This window comes from Echinops telfairi, unplaced genomic scaffold (assembly GCF_000313985.2).
Source record: "Echinops telfairi isolate 266 unplaced genomic scaffold, ASM31398v2 ScPeMD7_5;HRSCAF=22, whole genome shotgun sequence".
Classification (NCBI taxonomy): domain Eukaryota; kingdom Metazoa; phylum Chordata; class Mammalia; order Afrosoricida; family Tenrecidae; genus Echinops; species Echinops telfairi.
In genome coordinates this window covers 42,494,646-42,500,948 of record NW_022103901.1, presented here as the reverse complement: position 1 = coordinate 42,500,948, position 6,303 = coordinate 42,494,646, and positions in this window count along the sequence as shown.

Sequence of the window (6,303 nt, the reverse complement as noted above, 5' to 3'; positions counted from 1 at the left end):
CCTTCAGATTGTTCATCCAGCCTATCTTATTTAGACAGACCTGCGGAGATAATAACATGCAAAAAACCAAGACAGAGCAAAACCAAGCAACAAAACAAAACAAAACAATAACAACAACAAAAGCCAATGACAAAACAAAACAAACATATCACAGCAACAACAAAAAAGAGAAACTTGTTCAAGGACTGTTTGTTGGCCTTTAGGAGTGTTTTCTGGTTGAGTCTGATGGGGTGCCGAGCCCTGCCCCCAAAGTCTATTTTTGGTATTCCCTGGGAACTTCGCTGCTCTGTTTCCCTTGCTGTTCTGTTGCATGCTCTTAGTGTTTTGCCTTGGTGTGGGTGCAATCAGATTGGGCCGAATTCCCATACTGTGTCTCCAGTGTTGTCCCCTGTAGGGCTATGGGTCAGTGAAGGATGTTGTGTCTCATTGTGGGGCCAGCCATATGGTCTTCTCTGTGGATTGGCTGCTCTGAGTGGGAATTCTTAATCACTGTGTCACCAAGGGTCTTTATAACCCTATCACTGTACCCTTAAGAATGGAAATGACGTTTATTTTACAATCTCAATATTACCCATATATATTCCACATAAAGGTAAAAGTAAACCGACCAAAAAACGTTTCCAAGTCAAGTCTTATGTTTCAAACTATACAGAGACATTAACAACTTGGCAGATTTAGAAGTGACTGTCTTTCTAATTCAGCTTGTCATCAGCATCTCAACTGCAACAAGCCCTAAACATTGGTTCAAGGGCTTTCTCTTCACACTTAGTATAGGACTGATCTCCTCATGGTCAACTCTTTTGATTTCTTCAAATTCATTCAATCCCCACCCCCTGCCCTTTCATGACCCTGCCTCTTCTACTCAGTGGTTTAAAACGAGTTACTGGTCAAATTGGTTCCATAGACATCAACCCAAAGGCAGGAGGCTGGGTGGAAGGTGGATAGTACTTTTGTCTGTATATTATTATGTTTTTACCCTCACCACCTTAACGCAGTTTTGCGTTTTATTGTTTTCTGTTGGGTCTCCCAACTGGGAAGCGCAGGAGGAGAGGATACATAATGATAAGGGGATAGAGGGAACACAAGGGTGGAGTCCGGGAAGATATGAAGGAAAAGGGGATTTCAAGAGTAACTAATGAAGACAGGAGGGGGAAGAGGCACTAGAAAGGATTGTAATTGCATAAAGCATTTTAAAGGCGATTTAACTATTGAGAGAGGGTGCTCTAAAATTGATGTGGGAATGATTGTACAATTCTCCATATGATTGAATGATTAAACTATTGAGTAATATGATAGGTAAGTTACTTGCCAATAAAACTGTTGGAAAAAAATATGTATGAGGCTGCCTGCTCCTATAAAGATGAACAGTTTCAGAAACCCTACATAGATTTTTTTTATGAATCAGAATTTAGACACCTTGGTGGGATAATGGTTGCTACCCAAAAGGTTGGCAGTTCAAATCCACCACCCACTCCTTGGGGAAAAGATGTAGCAATTTTCTTACAATTAAAGAGTACACCCTTGGAAACTCTATGGTGCAGTTCTAATCTCCATTATAGAGTCACTATATGAATTGGATTGAACTCAGTGGCAATGGGTTTGGGTTTGGTTAAGGTCACATTACCAAATGGACCCTGCCCTCATTTGTGGTTTGCCCAGGCCCTGGAAAGGGTATGAGGAGAAAAAAATCTCAGCCAAAATTTGGGTGTAAACCTTTTGGCAAAGATCACAAGGATGGTCCATTCTTTGAAAAGTGATAATTTTTCATGACCATGAGTATTTTAAAGATGTGCATTTGGGGGCCCCTGACATTAGAATCTCAGGAGGCAAGGAAGAGATGTCTACAGTTTTACCAAGTTTGCCATGATTGGTATAAAATGCAGGAATTACATATTCAGAAAACTTACCTGCTTTTTCATTTGGAGAATGAGAAAGAAGAAACAAACATCCCCATCCAAGGAGCGGTTAGAAGGCATGTACCTCTTGAACAGTGAAAAGAGCAATATGATCCCCAAAGATTTTGGGGGAAGAGAGGGACTGCTAACAGTGGAGGGAGTGAGGGCTGTAGTCTTAGTGATTAAACACAGGTAATTAATTAGTTATTCAAGGAAACAGGTTTGTTTAATGTTGGATTAACCATTTTTGAAGGCAAGGAAAGTCACACTGATTTTTAAAATAAAGAGTTAGGGAAAACAATGTTCACAGCATTGAAAAGTCCCCATTTTCTAGTGAGCTGAAGAGGGCATAATATTTAGTGTTTCCTGTATGAGGGACACATTTCTGTTCATTTGAAGTCTTAACTCTTTCAAAAACTTTAAACTCTGTTCAGAATAAAATATTGGTGATTATTTCAAGATAGATACAGATGTCTAGGACTCTGTTGAGTGTCGTTGTTACTGTTGTAGGTGCTGTTGAGTCAGTTGTGAGTCATAGTACAACAGAAACACAGCTTATCCTTGCACCATCCCCACCATCCCCGCTATATTTGAATGACTCTGTTACTCCATCTCCATGAGGGTCTTGTCCCTCCGGATAACATGCCCAAAGTAGGTGAAATGAATGCTTGCTATACTCACTTCTCTAGAGCATTCTACCTCTGTCCTTTGAATAGTGGCATAGCCATGAATTTGTAGATATGTGCAGTCATACCACCACACATCACTTTATTCAAAGGAGGTTATCTTTATGTGAAGACCAGGTAAATGCAGACTTAACTGTAATAGGTGAGCAAGCTGACCTAATCATCTAACCACTCTCAGATGCTAGTTATACAGGGACTTTTGACATCGTCACATATTAGAGTCACTCAGAGTGGGGTTGGGTGGAGGGGCAGGACTTTTAAAATGTTAATGGAGTGGTTCCACTCTCTGAGATTCTGACTTCAATGGTTTGGGATGGGAACTGGCTATTGGTAATGTTTAAAAGATCCCCAGGGAGATGAATCATCACCCTAGTAAATTGAAAAAAATGATGAATTTATAAACCTTTAAGCAACTGACCATGGAATGCTATCTCACTCTTTATTCAGTGTATATAATGTGTTTAGCTCTGCAGGTCTTCGTTGATTTTTGTCACCATTTGTTTCCATCTTATGTACATTCTACTTTGGTTTTCCTATTTATTTTGGGTCCGGTTTCTCAACTACATTAGAGTTTGACATAGTGATATTTCCTTACTGCGTTGCCATGCACTGGCATATTGAGGGGAGTCGTTTTAACTCCAGCAAAACTGACTTGAAGCATGTGCATGCTGTGTAAAAACATCAGAAATGCCATGATGGTATTTTATCAGTGAAGCTTAACATTTTAATAGGTGACGTCTACGACTGATCTGACAGGCTGTTTTTGGATGGTGGAAAGGCTGCTCAAAATAAGAAAACATCATTTGAAAAGTAAATGATTCACTTCTGCCAGACAAGTAGGATGGGGATTTATTCTAAAGAAACATGCTTTTTTCGAGTCTTGTTCTCTGTTAATGTATGTTCATTAAGTCTGATTTGGAAGGTTGGGAAAATATGCCCTCTGTGGCTTGTTAATCATAAAAGAAGAAATGTGAACACTTGGCCAAATTCCAGGAGAAGCCCTCATCTGGGTATTTATTACCTCTCACTAGGGGTATAACTCACAGAAACATCAAGAATTTAAACAACTTCATCATACAGCTCCATCCATTCCTGTGTTTTGTCATTATTCTCTCTTTGGAATGAATTTAACTTAGTTGAGTTATTCTGCATCTGTGCTGCTGTTTGTGTCTAAAGAGGACAGGCATGAGTCCCTAGCCTTAAGTCAGGTTCTTCCTCCTATTAACTGGCACATAGATGAACTTCGTATTCTACATGAAAGCCTACTGTTGGCTCTTTCACAGAGTGGGGTCTTTTGTTTCTAAGAATGGTTGTTCTGAACTGGGCCCTACCTCAAAACTATCTGTACCCTTGGACTTAGGACTGAAATACCTTGATGGCACAGGAAGCAAAGGATGGCCACTGTGGAAATGGTGGTTGTTAGACCTTGAGTGGGACATCTGGCTTAGTGGCTGTCCAATGAAAGGGGGCCCAGAGCCACCATATTTAATACCTCAATGCTCCTCTTGTGTTAGTATGACAGATATTAATCTAATAGGCAAGGATCTGCCCTTGCAATAAATGGTACAATGAATTTTACCCTAGCACCAACCCCCATGCTCAATGTAAACAGAGCTCAATCAATTAAGAAATCAATCTGTACAAAGCAACAAGTCAGATTGCTGCTCACAGTTGGATGATACTCACATAAACTCCTCATATCAATAATACTTTAAATTATATGGCACTGGATAATGATTGGTGTTATAAATGCAATTGCCTTTTATGCTAGAGGATGATTGACAATGTTTTTCTGTTTTGTTTGTTTTTGTTGTTGCTGCTGTTAGTTTTTATTTTTGTCATAATAAGACCACCAAAGTAAATCAGTCGTACATAACTTGTGAACAAGCAGATAGATTCTGAGCTCCCATTTAATTCTAGCTCCAATCCAAGAACAGTCAGTTCTTATAACGGCCTTTCTCAATACTCACCTTCATGAATAAATCACTGAAGATAAGGGTGCTATAGCAAAGCATGGTGAAGAAAGCAGATGGTACCCGGTTATCAACTGAAATAATATCTTAAAGGCTTGTATTCAAACAAGCAGTCATCGAAGTGATGCATCAACTAAGTCCACATGGAAGAAGCACACCAGCCTGTGTGATCCAAAGAAGATGATAACAACATACAAATATGATGAAGGGAAAAGTATCAGAACTTAAACTGTGACACTCAAGTTGTGGAAGGCTGTGGAGGACAGTGGGAACGCAAAATCCAGCAGCAGATGATCTAGTCAGATGAAGCCTCTTGGTCACAGTCTCTCTAGCTATAGGTGAGGAACTCGAAGAGCTTCATTGTCTGTCGAGATTATTATGAACTTGAGTATGGTAGATGGAACCATGGTATAATATGATACTTGTCAATTGACCTCTCTTGACCCAACCAGAATTTCCTCTAGGTTCAAATATTTCTCATTTTTTCCATGACAGAAATATTTTTTCTAGCTTTTTAAATATTGTAGGTAGCCTTTTATTTCTTACTTTTAAAAATATTAACACCACTAAATTGTTTATGTGAAGATTATTGAAGTTATAAGTGCTTTATAACTGATAAGTATATATAATACACATGATTTAAAATGTAGGTTAAACGTAATCATTACTATTAAGCCCCAAAACTAATTCTGTATTTTCTGTAGTTACAAGCATAATGGAAAGAATAAAGAATTACAAAGTTTTCATATTTACTAGGAAGAAGCATGTCTTTTTTACTAATTGGTAAAATTCCACTTGAAAACATTATTACCCCCTTCCATCGTTATGTAATATCTATGTAAGTAAATATTTTATGGGTTTTATGGGGAATAACAATTTCTCTTACTCTTTATCCTTATATTATTGTTTTCTTCTTTCTATTTCATTTTGTTCTTGTTTTTCTGTTAGGTTTCCTAGTTTATGAAGCATAAAAGAAGTGGATGCATAGAGACATAACTGATGCAATGGTTTATCTGGGCACAGGGGGATTGGGGATGGGGTGGGATTGGGAAGCAAACAATGAATGTGGGAGGGGGGAAGGAACACTAGAATCGATTGTGATGATATATATACTCTTTTAAAAAGCAATTTAACTATTGAGTTGTATGATATATGAATGTTATATCAAGAACACAACTAAAAAGAGAAAGATTGTTCCTTTTCCTGGACTGCCAAAATATTGCCCCCCACCTCAACCTCCTGCCTTTGGATAAGCAGGAAATCAGATTACAGTATCTGCCATTCCAGGACATCCAGGTTTGACTCAATTAATCTGACTCCCCATTTTCTACCTTCTTTTGGGAACAGAGGCTAAGGGTATAGGTTTGGAATTTATATAGACCTGTAATTGAATGTCATCTTGACATCTCACTAAAGAATTGCAATTTCCCTCAGCCTTCCACAGAAAATTGTGAATACTTAAATCAGTATAATACAGGTAACTCTTGCATCTGTTGGATGTGACTATTCCCCTGTTTCTTCTGCTGGTTACATCCATGTTTTCTTTGGGATAATTTCATTCTTTAGTGCCAAGACCTCCGGAGAGCTGGCTATTTTGCTAATTTAAGTCCAAATAGGATTTCATGAATAGAAATTTATTTCACCACTGTAACTTCATTGTCTTCTGGTTTCCGTTGTTACGGTGAAGAAGTACAAGTATAATTCTTATTATTGCTTCTCTAAAGAAGCAATTCTTCTTTTTTTAAAATA